Source organism: Macrobrachium nipponense, chromosome 37 (assembly GCF_015104395.2).
Source record: "Macrobrachium nipponense isolate FS-2020 chromosome 37, ASM1510439v2, whole genome shotgun sequence".
Lineage (NCBI taxonomy): Eukaryota > Metazoa > Arthropoda > Malacostraca > Decapoda > Palaemonidae > Macrobrachium > Macrobrachium nipponense.
In genome coordinates, this window is record NC_061097.1 from 41021001 (window position 1) to 41033705 (window position 12705).

At 37.8% G+C, this 12705-nt stretch overlaps 1 protein-coding gene and 1 long non-coding RNA gene across 4 annotated transcripts in view; one reads left to right on the forward strand and one right to left on the reverse strand.

The window, feature by feature from the left end:
• The window catches only part of LOC135209185 (uncharacterized protein ZK1073.1-like), a 126240-nt gene that overhangs the window by 105239 nt on the left and 8296 nt on the right, over nucleotides 1-12705 (reverse strand). The window lies entirely within an intron of this gene.
• The window catches only part of LOC135209186 (uncharacterized), a 490707-nt gene continuing 479192 nt past the window's right edge, over nucleotides 1191-12705 (forward strand). For 2 of the 3 annotated variants that reach the window (XR_010313310.1, XR_010313311.1), the window contains exon 1: nucleotides 1191-1437. This is a non-coding gene — a long non-coding RNA (uncharacterized LOC135209186). Of the gene's footprint in view, nucleotides 1442-12705 lie in introns of all 3 variants that reach the window. The other variant, XR_010313312.1, reaches the window with a different exon arrangement.

Below are 12705 nucleotides of genomic sequence, written 5' to 3' on the forward strand. Positions count from 1 at the left end.
CTCTCTCATAAGAAAATACGAACCCCTTTTTCTACAACGCGAAAGTTTAACCAGCCCTCGCCAATCTCCCCTCCCCCTGCCCTCGTTAAATAGAAAAAGAACCTCTTTTGATTAAAAAAAAAAATCTCCACTATAAGCACAGCATATATACTACAAGAGTTCACGAGATCATGGCATCAAAAGGCCCCAGAAATTACCAATTCCCGGAAGCGATGCCATCATATTTTCCCAATTTGGGGCTGAATCTTTCAACGTACCTTCCCGACATCAGAGCGATTGAATCCTCCAAGACGGGTCCCTTGTACTAATATGCGTGGTTCGAACTTTCTCTGCAGATATATCAGTTTTGGTCTTTTTTACCTCAGTATTTCTTCTCGGTATCTTTGATATCTAAGTCCAACAATAAAACTGAAAGTTTGCAAAATTCGTGTAGCTAAAGATAAAGCTAAGAGATTATTTAAAAAAAAAGGAAAACTTGATGAAGAAAAAGGAATTTGTCGTGTCAGCCCTGCTCAGAACAAAGACTTAAACCTAGACCTGGTAATGTGTTGGTGTTGGCTAGTCTAATATAGCGTGATGACTTAATACTAATATTTTAGCATCAATCTGGCGTGAGATTCCTTGCCGAATATACACATATATATTATTTTATATTATGAAATCTGAGCAATGAAAATATGGTACTACCATACTCAAACATCAACGTGTAAGTTCGATTGTTCTCGATGATAGTTATCAATATTTTTTATAAGTGCTTTCTAGTTTAGTATTCTTAACCGGCTAGTATTTTTCTTATTACATTTGATGGACCCTATCGAAAAATAAAGAAAAATCTCCGTTGAAATTGAACTATTTTCATCACTAATATGCCTAACTTTTTACACTCAACCATCTGCTGTTCTCTCTTCATAGGTTACCGTTGACACACTCTCTCTCTCTCTCTCTCTCTCTCTCTCTCTCTCTCTCTCTCTCTCTCTCTCTCTGTAAAGTGAATCTTGGCCTACCGTAAAGGCGGGGTAAAACTTCAAATGGAATTTATTTCCGTATTATGAACCCCAACTCCCTTGAAAACTTTTCACAGACTACGTGACAACAAACAAAAATTTTTAGCTAGACTCAAAACGGATATGAAATGCGAATATCTCGCGTGTAAAGGAACTTTATATATATTTAAAAAATGACTGCAGGCAATGACCTATAAACAAAACATAATACTTCATCATTCTAGGTGACCATTTAACGTTAAATAGTCACATTTCATTACCCATATTCAGTGAGTGAACAAATTCCACCGCACCATTGTTTTTTTAGCAGTTTTACGATGACCAGTGTCCGGGACGGTTGCGTAAAAACGGCTCCTCGTGAATGTCAATCAAATTGTTCAGAGATGCCCCCGAAGAAGGAGTCCTTTGGGATTTCGCCACCCGGCAATTGAAAGTAGGTGTGTTCTGACATTTTACAAATGTTTTGACGGAATTTCATGATTAAATGACGACAAATTCATTGTGGGAGGGGAGACCACCGTCCAGTCACGTGTCCTAGGCCTAGTAGGCCGGTTAGGTTGTATGACCTCGATGATTTCATACAATTCAGATTGTCAATGGAATCCGAAGACAGTGACATACTTGATAATTTAACGGAATTTCACGATTAAATGACGACAATTTCACTGTAGGAGGGAGACCAATGTAAAGAGTCATGGTGTCCTAGGCCAAAGTTGGTCAGTTTGTATGATCTTGATGATTTCATACAATTCAGAATGTCAATATGTCAATGGAATCCGAAGACAGTGAAATACTTGAAAAAATTCGTTAGCAGATCTTTTGTCCCAATATAGAATTTTAATGGGCTAATTTCAGGGCGGGAATTATTTGGTAGTGTTACGAGCCGGTGATCATTTATGATATGGCGTTCGTTTCTACTGCTGGTATTTCCTTATTATTTTAAGTGTTGGCAGTTGCTGCTCTATTGATTCATGATCAACGCCATTATCGACAGACTGTTAGAACTCACGTTCGCGAACGTCAGTGTTTAGCCTATTCTTTATACTATATACTGACATTGTGAATAAAGTATAATTAGGCCTAGGCGTATGTGAATAGGGTTTAAGCTATATAGTTGCTGAATGTAGGGTTTAATTAGACCTCTGCCTATTCATTACTTCCTGGGAATGTGAATAGGGGTTATTTAGACTTAAGCCTAAGTGTACAGGGGTTTAAGAGTTAGTTAATGTAAGATTTAATTACATCTACGCCTATGCGATAGTTCTTGTGAACTGGGTGTAACCAGACATAGGCCTATGCGATAGTTATTGCAAACAAGGTGTAACTAGAACTAGGCTGATGTGTTAGTTATTTCAGGGTGAAAGCAATTATATGTGGGGCATTTCGGCCAGGAAAATTCAGCATTTGTCTGAGACCAAACTGAAGACGACAAAAATCAGCACATTCCACCAAACATAACCTACGTCTCGTACTTCTTTTTTTATTTTGATTACGCTGCAAATGAATCCTGACTGATGTAGCAAAGCCAGTATCTTGCAAAATGACCCATTGTGTCACATGGGTTTTAGATGATCGTAAGAGCCTTGGGATGATGTCACAGAGATGTCAGGGTGATTGGTAAGCATCATTTTTGGCTAGATATGGGCGCATTTCAGCTAAATGACTTCTGATGGACTTCTCCCGAGATGAAGGTTGAGGTTCTCACTACCTATCTTTAACCTCAATTATATCGTCTCCCAGTTGTTATGAAAACTATCCTATGCTCTCTTATCTCTTAAGTCGTCTCTCTCTCTCGCTCCCTCTCTCTATAACAAGCGAACGCTCTCGTGTTTAAGAAAGCTTACACTCTTGCACTCTGTCAGGAAATTGCTCTCTCTCTCTCTCTCTCTCTCTCTCTCTCTCTCTCTCTCTCTCTATTATGGATCATAACTTCTCCCTCCAATCTGAGGCCCCGAATATCCGCACAAATGTGTTACCTCATTCTAAAGCTTAATCCCCGATTTCATATTCCTGCGAGGTACGGCAATGGCTAAAAGAAGGATAAAGGAAAAACACTGAAAAGGTTTAAAGGATTCAGAGAAGTATATGAACCCCGAGAGAGAGAGAGAAGAGAGAGAGAGAGAGAGAGAGAGAGAGAGGGGGGGGGGTGGTCTTTCTTGGTGAAATACGAGACCAGAGAGCATGTTTTTGTGACGATAAGTACTGACATTGTATATTAGTATATATTACTCTGTGACAGTGCGTGTATATGAGAGCCAACTGTTAGTCTTACTGTATGGTTTTGCGAAGTAGATAAGGCAAGGCGTAACCTTGCTTTATTCGTAACAATTGGGAGAAAACCAACATACCTGTCTTGTTGCACAAAATATTCATTAAAATTTTGTTTCCAACTTCTAGTAAATCCCGTATGTCTTTTTTTTCCCTTTTGTTTTATTTGATCGTGTTATCTGCCTATATATTTTAAGATTTAAACAGCCTTAACAAATGCCCGTCTATATTTTCTCTAGAAAGTAGTTCGATTTCAGCTATCCGTTGCTCAAACCATGTACGAATAAAGGCAAATAATGGTAGTACATTCCAATTGTATTTCCGCATGCATGTACATAGGCTATGCAACTCCAATTTTACCTCCAATACTCTATTGGAAAATAGTTGTTTGGTTCGAAGTTTGCGGCAGACGCCAAAAGATGCCCGAAAACGTCCTCATGGGGAGACGCACCATCGTCATCTTGCGTTCTCTTATAACCCTTCCCCCCCTCCCACCCCCACGCTCCTTCCACCTGGGGCCCGGAAATCTCCTTTACATAAACTCCATTAGCCTTCAATCTCATCACGCTGAGCCTTTAAAGATGGTTGGTCGCTCTGTAAACAAACAAAAAAATAGTAATTCTGACAGAAAACGCCTGAATGGCGGAGGGATTCTCTCTCCCGAGAGAGAGAGAGAGGTTTTCTATCCAGGTCCATTAGGATAGAGAGGCCACTACTGGATTTTCTTTTCAATGAAAAAACGAAAGGAGAAAGGTAGGGTGTAGTAGGCCCAGTAAGGTTTAAGGGAAAGGTGAATGAAGGAAAATTTAATTATTGGCTGAAAGAATATGGAAACGTACATAGTTACGTGTTTTTTTAGGGAAAATTAAAAAAAATGTTTTCATTAATAACGTTAAAATGTACTGTTCACATGGTTATAATGGGATATATGTAAATGTATATGTGTATATATATATATATATATATATATATATATATATACATATATATATTATATATGTATATATGTATATATATATATATATATATATATATATATATATATATGTATATATATATATATATATATGTATATGTACTATATATATGTATATATATATATATATAATATATATATATATATATATATATATATATATATATATATAAGTAATCCTCTTACTTGAATAGCTAAAAAAAATAATAACGGTCTAACGACTATGTAATACTGTAAAGGGCTCAACATGATGGCAGAGATAAGTGTGGTTGTGAAAAGCTCCGATCTACCTAATGATAACCTTCATAGGCCTACGAAGATATTAGGCCTACAACCATCACATTCTCATAGAAGCCACAGTTACAAATAATTGTTTGTTTTTTATCAATAAATAATTCCTTTCATTTAAGGCATAAAGAGGGAAAAATAATATTTCCTCCAGTGGAACTGATACGGGAAATCTAGGCTTACTACCAAATTCTGAAAATACATGGTACTCGTCACATAGACTGATACGAGACTTCTAAGCCTAAATCCTCTCTGGCTCCATAAACTTGAGGTTAATTTGGTATTTAATCCTTTCAATAGGGTTCAAATGACTACACCGTAGTAGGGGGATCGCTGTACTCGATGGAGATCGGCCAACGCAGCCATCTTATCTAGCCCATTGCCTAAAGTATTCTTCAGAGTTAAGACCTATATCTCTCCCAGGCCTAAAGGAGAGGCCCCAAGACAGACAGAGAGAGAGAGAGAGAGTTATTATATTCAGGGAACATTGAAACTTGGCGAGAATTTCCAGGTGAACTGGGTGGTGTGATCTCAAAAAAAGTGTGGGATTTGTATGGAAGACTAAGGAATAGGTTCAGTGGAGAGCATTTAGATCCATCGCATAATGATAAAACTAGCAATTTTAATCATGACCATCCATTTTATGCGATTAAACGGGTCACTTATTGTTACTTTCCCTTGAACGCCAAGCCAGGACTTTCTCTTAACTGTTTTTCATGACATAACCATTGGACCATAAAGAATATTTTAAAGAAAGAAGACGGATCGAGTCGTGGCAACTAAGCCCCGCCTATATTCCCTCCCCAGTCTGTTTCTCGTATTCTTTAAACTACACCAGAAAAAAAGTTGAGTTGTTTAACTGCTTACTACTAAACCATCAAATTGATAAAGCTAAGTGGTTTTTCTACTGCGCATGCCACATATATATATATATATATATATATATATATATATATATATATATATTACTGTTGGAGCTAGAAAGGTTGCAGCAAAACTAGTCACGAAGGCTTTGTGTTTTGGTTCCGTTTGTTGAACAAAAGGCGGGACGCAACAGTGGACATTCCATTTTTGGGCGAGGTATCGCGTGCACATAAATTTTTCGTATTCGCCTTGATTTCGCGTTTGAGGAATGTGCACTGGAAATTGCATTCAGATGATATCACCAAGTTTCGTCTCTTCCCCCCCCCCCCCCCCTAGCCAATGGTTACGGCACACCACATTCGATTAACTGCCAGGGATATATACATCGCAGTTTTAAAGAGTGTCGTTTCCTTTAACTTTGCAAAAATTGCAGCCCTCTGCCCTATACCATGGGGGAGCCATTTGCAAAGAACTCTCTCTTGGAAGGGCCGGTAGGTATAGGCAGGCCTGCCTAAAAAACTCACGCTGGCTTAAAAAAGCCCCTTTCACACTCCACTTGGCATCTAGAATGGGGCACCCGGTCATTTCGTGGCCCCAGCCTTCAGCTATTCAACCCACAGCGACTGGAATAGTACGATTCGTCAGCCATCCCAGATATTTCCAGAGGTCGTCAATAGTCATTTGCAGGGCTTCTATAGGCCTAAAGTCTCTCCCCTCTTTTTTTTTCCTCACCCCTCAATGAGGGTGCAGACAACGACTTCCGCTGCTCATTGTTAGTTGTACTAAAGGCTCCGAGTTAACCATCGCACTGCTTTTTGCGGTAGTTGCTTGGTTTAAATGATAGTTTTATCCCGGTATTGGCCTTGCCTGGACGCATGCCGTTTTCTCTCAAGCACCAAGAGCCGAGACCTTCACATCTTTTTTTGGAGGGGGTTCTGCTTTGTGTGGAGCTCGGCTCACGCTTGGTATGTCGGCGGATTGCCCCCCATACACACACACACAGACACACAGACACACACAGACACACACACACACACACATATATATAATATATATATATATATATATATATATATATATATATATATATTTATATATATATATATGCAGGGGGTGTTGCACCGGCCCTCCTAAAACGGGGGTGGCTCCAGATGAAAAAACCAAACAAATTATTATTGCCGCATTTATCTCTTAAATGTTGAATGATGGATGAACCCCGTTTGTATTATGAGTGCATAAACATTTAGCTCTCTCTCTGTAGGATAAGCCAGTGCTAAAACTAAGCTTAAATACAATCCGGAATTCACGTATGTATTTGTTACATTACTTTGTTCAGTCAACAATCTTTCCTCGCGCCATCTGTTCCGTCGAAATTCCTATATGACTGAAGCTGACAGGCTCTAGCGTTACTTCAATGTGATAAAACTGCAGTAGATCAGAAAATAACCACAAGAAACGAAGACTAGAAAAATGGGGGAGAAAAAACGCCCCAGTAACAATAGCCTTAAGTGACATTGAATACCGAGGGAATTTGCTTAGGGTCGTTCCCGCTCCTATAGGTCTAGAGTCGAGACCCACGTTGCCAACGTGGGTCTATAGGTGGAGAGGCTACACCTGACAACCCATTCTTTTGCAGGTATTTCTTCCTCATAGCTAAAAAGATCACTCTACATTCTCAGGATCGTCCATAGTTTTTTAAAACTAAAATTGAAACAAACTGATGGTTCCTCTCTCTCTCTCGAGGTGCCGTTAACCTTTGGCATCGTAGCGTTAATCAGACATACTGGCTATAAATAAACGCACATTCTCTCTCTCCCCCTCTCTCACAAAATGCCGTTGACCTTTTGCTAGTGTGACGCTAATGCAGCATACAGGTAACGCAAAACTTTTTTTGTGCGTGTTGTAGGCCTCTGCGCTCAAGCATCTGACTGGAAAACAAACTCCTCTTTGTCTTTCTTTCTTAAACATCATCTTTTGATTCCTCGATGTCGATGACCTTTGCTCTTGTCACGCTGGAATACCATACAAGTTGATCCCCTATGGCGGGGGTCATTGACATTTAGTGTTGTGACGCTAATCCAATATAGCCTGCAAGTTGACCCAACTGTTATATACCTGTCGGTCTGTCTGTCTATCTATATCTGCCCGCCTATCTACCTATCTATATGTATGTATGTATGTATATGTGTATATGATATATATATAATATTATACATATGTATATATATGTATATTATATATATATATATATATATATATATGGTATAGTATATATATATTTATATATTTTATATATATATATATATATATATTTAGAGAGAGAGAGAGAGAGAGATAGAGAGAGAGAGGAGATGGAAGTGATTTAGGCTGATTCCCTGAGAGAGAGAGAGAATACCCGTGCTCCGTTCGAAGAAGCTTTAAAGCCTAGTTAATAGTACAAAAAAAATCCATGGTAATTTGTAAATATTGTAGGTATAAATTTTTATAATATTTTGTAATACCTTACTTATGTAAATGAATGTGATATTTTTCTAATAAAAGTTAAAAAAAAAAAAAACCACCATCATAACTTTACTAACACCAGGGAAGCCTCGTCGAGTGAACCTCCCCCCCCACCTGGATGAAACAGTCGTTAGCTAATCGCTTGAGCACTAGCGGCATCTCAGATTGGGAAAAGGCCAGTCGTTGACACGAACCAAAACTTAACTTCATCTTACCGCCTTTGCAATAAACCTCCAGAAACAAGCTCAGAGCGAGTGAGTTAACCGAACTAGAGAATGCAAGTCGATGAAGTCTACGGGGTTCATATGTAACAATTCTTCTCTCGTAAGACTCTCATGTGGAAAGGTTTTTTTTTTTTTTTTTTTTTTTTTTTTTTTTTTTTGTTTTTTTTTTTTTTTTAGCTGATAGGTAAGATGGGTGAAAGAAGAGTGAGGGTAGTTAGCTAGCTAACCTTGGTAGGGAATAGTTTAGAAAGTTAAGTATTAGTAGGAGTAAGGTAAAGTGTGGTTTATCCACGATATATTTGGGTAAGTGGGTACAATTTTCTAGCTAATATTAACATAATACAATAATGATTATACATTATATGACATGGTGAATTGTACAGATTACATATTTTGAATTTTATTACATAATATAATCATATTTAATAAAGTTCCAATTTTCTAACTCTAAACTTAATTTTAATTATCATAATGGATTTTGCATCATATCTACATATTAAATTCTACAAATTACTTTTTCACAAGACATTTCTTAATTAGTAGTATAATGGTCGAGGTTCATCGCGATGAATATATGAAGATACTCTTCTCCACCATCTGTGGTCTGTGTTTGTTTGGTCAAGGTTTCTCTCTTCTGCTTCTGATTCTTCTACTAATTCACTATTGTATTGAACTAGTTTACTCCATATATTGGTTGCCAGTCTGTATAATCTGATTAATTGGTTCTATTTTGTATTTTTTTTATGTATTTGTTCTATATTCAGATCGTCATCTTCTGATTGTTTCTCACTGCAGACCTTAGAATCTTATTTTGGAATTTTTGTAATGCACTTATATTGGAAGTCGATGCCAAGCACGTGGGTATTGGTGGATATTCCATTATTGGTCTGATTAGGCTTTTGTAGAAATGGATTTTGATAGATGTGTTCATATTCCTAAACCTTTTCAGCTTTGTATTTTGTGTTCTTGCTATCCTTAGCCTTTCTCTAACATGTCTTGATATCCCCCTTTGTCCGAATTGCATTCCTAGTATTCTTGTACTTTTAGTAAAATTCATTGGTTGTTGGTCTAACAATATTTTTTGTGCAGGTTTGTATGCAGATACCGATACTAGTTGGAATAATTTGGATTTATTTGTCTTATCTTCCACTTCTTTTCAAATTGATTTATTCTTTCAATTTGGTTCATTGTTTTTTTGTGCTACTTGTCTTTTCAAATTTGGGGTCCCTTCTCCTAGTACGTTTCTCTGGGTGTATGACTATTTGAGTTATATCATCTGCAAAGCAGACATCAGTACAGTACTCTGGTGGTGGAGTCATATCTGATGGTATATAATATGAATAAATGTTGGACGAGTACAGATCCTTGTGGACTCCACTTAGTAATGGGAATGGATTCCCTATGTAATTTAGTGACTTGATTGCTGCTGTTCGATCTTTGATGAAGTTGCACTAGTATTTTCTCAAAAATGCCTGGAAGGTTGAGATGTAATATTTTGTATTGAAGTCCTTGTATCCATACTTTGTCAAATGCCTTTGTTATATCTCTACATTACTAGGTTGCATAGGTATCTGATTCTTTGTGAACAGTGGGGCAATGCTTCTTCATAATATTGTTGGCTATTGCAATATGGGTCCTCTTTTCCTTTTTTCCTAAATCCAATATTGATTTTTATTTGTGTAGCTTGATTACCTTCTAGGACAAAAAACACTAGTCTGTTCGTTTATTTATTTTTTCAAATATTTTTGCCCAGGTATTTCGAGTAGTGATATTGGTTGGTCTAACAAATTCTCTACCTGGCCTACGTATCTTTTCCTGGTTGGGTTGGGTATCAAAATCATTATTGCATTCTTGAATATAATTTGGAAAAGATCCGCCAATTGAGAAGAGCCCAATTGTATATTTTCTTTCCCCTTCAATTTTTCAAGTGCTCCAAGGGCAATATCTGGTAAATTTTTTGGATTGATGACCTTGTTAATTCACTTCTTCCTTGGTGCCTTGTGTTTTAAAATTTTTTAATTATTATTTTGATTTCCCATAATTCATTATTTCCTTGTTAGAGGGCAGTCGTTCATTGAGGTTCCCCCACCTTTTTTTTTTTTTTAATGTCGGGCCTGCCATGGATGCGGATTCGTTCTTGGTGTCTATTGTTGTTTTCAAAATGAATTCGATTGACTGATTGTCTTCATGTTGGTTTGGTCGAAATTTTTGTTTTGGGTATCCTCCTGCGTTATCTGGAATATTTGAAAAAGTTTTCGGAAAATGACGGAAACGAAATGGAAATTTTAGAGTGAGAGAGGGCGCAGCGCTCAAGAGCCCAATTATAATCTCTTATTTTATGCGGAATCTGTGTGAGCCTAATTGAGGAGAGGGAGGGAGAAGAGAGAGGATGCTGTTAGAATTAATTTTTTTTCAAAGAATATGGAGATTCTCACGCAGAGAGAGAGATGATGATGATGCGTTATGAATTATATTTTTTCTCAAGATTATGAGTTTCTTACGCAGAGAGAGAGAGAGAGAGAGAGAGTATGCGTTTAAAGGAATTATATATATTTTTCAAGAATATGAGACTTTCGCAGAGAGAGAGAGAATGTTAAGAATTACGAGTTTTCTCTTGTTTTTATTCCGAAATCTGAGCGCGAGTTTGTCGGAGAGAGAAAGAGACGTCGTGTAATGGGAACAGGTATGTTGAGTGGAGTGGGTGGGATGGGAGGTGAGGGGGGGGGGGGGGGGGGGGGGGGGGGGGGGTACTAGGTTGAGGGGGGGGGGGGGGCGGTTTGGGGGAGGTTGGGGGAGGACGCGGGTTAAAAGATTTCATCGCCTTTAAATGACAGGTACCTTGAGCAATAGACGGTTCCCCCCACACACAACGCACAGTACCTGCATACAGGTACTGAAAGTAAAGTACTAAAGTATAACAGATGTTCGGTATGCCAGCTATAAAAATTGGACAGTCCCGTTCCTGGCTACTGGTAAAGAAATAATGATGTTTTTAATGTAGACCAAATAACAGAGTTGATACAGGTGAAGGTAAACCCACGAGGTAGGATGCTAAGGTTTTCTCCCTCTTTCCCCCTAAATAAACACTGAACAGATCCAAGCACTAATGTGAATTTGTAATCAACTATTTTATTATTATCATTATTATGTTACATTCGCAGAAGTATGTCAAGCTTTTCAGACGTGCGAACTTACTTCAACGACACACATTCTCTCTCTCTGTCTTTCTGTCTGCTATATCTCTCTCTCTTTCTCGAGCCTTCGGTAACCCCCCCCCCACCCCCAACCCCTTTCATCGAAAACCTTTGAAAAACCTTTCGGATCTATTAGTCTTAATTAATGCATCGGCCTCGTATGGCGCATAAAAAGCAAGACCGGAGATGTTAATCAAGATTAAGTTTATTAAGATTAGCTTTTAAGTTTTCATTAGTATAATGTTGCGTCCCGTTCGATGAGAATCCCCTTACACTCGTATGCCTAACAGCGTCCCTCACCATAGGAACTTTTAAGTATTCGTTTCCATCTATTCCCTTCAGTCTTGTGCAATTTAACTGTCCACCGTCTTGAACTTTATCTTGGGTCATTTTCCATTTCTCATTTAAGAAAAGTAAGTCTTCGGATCAGTTCTAACGAGAAGAAATAAATGCTTAGTTAATAACGGTCTGGGTAAACGAAAGCTGCTTGATTCTATATAAACTCTGTTTTTTTTCATCTGTCCATCTGCCTGTGGTGTTTTTGTATGGTAACACTGCGTCCCGGGCTTTAGATAGTTACGCTATGTGTAAGTTTTAGGTAAATAAAAGGATATCTGGGCTTACATTTGCAACTGAAAAGTGTTTTAATAATTTACTGTATTCGAATTACACCGTTAAAATTCGAAATAGGATATTATTATAATCGTTGAATGTAAGCTGAATGTAACTATCTAAAGCCCGGGACGCAGTGTTGCCATACAAAACCACCACAGGCGGATGGACAGATGGAAAAAAACAGAGTATAGTCATACATCGGGCTGTATATATTCTGAAGTATAAGAATTGCCCAGCTTAGTTATTTAGCTTGAAATAGAGGACTTTTTATCATTAAATTTTCTGGTCCTGGCTTTTGTTCGTCTGATCTGATGTGTATTTCTTTATTCTGATGATGACTTAACACGTTTAGTAAAAAAAAATAAAATGCAAATTACCTGTGGGTGAAAGTAGTGCGTATAATTTATCCAAAACTCAAAATGAAATTTTTATCGATAACAGTCCCGTATATGATATGATAATGATACTGAATAGTGTCTTGCACGTTTTCATTTTGTTGAGATATTCTGACCGGAAACGTGTAAAATTAAAATAAAAACCACCCGAATAAGCGCTGTTGGAGAATTGGGCGCTCTCTCTCTCTCTCTCTGTGAGACCGTTTGGGACTCAGGTACTAAAATATTCATGGTGACATCTCTTCTTCTTATAACTTTTATTCATCTCATTAAATTTCCGGCCTAGTCTAAGGTTGAAATTCTCGCCATATCGCCACTCCACTCCGACTGGGATATCTTCCGATGCATATTCTTGTTACATTAATTCAGGGCTAA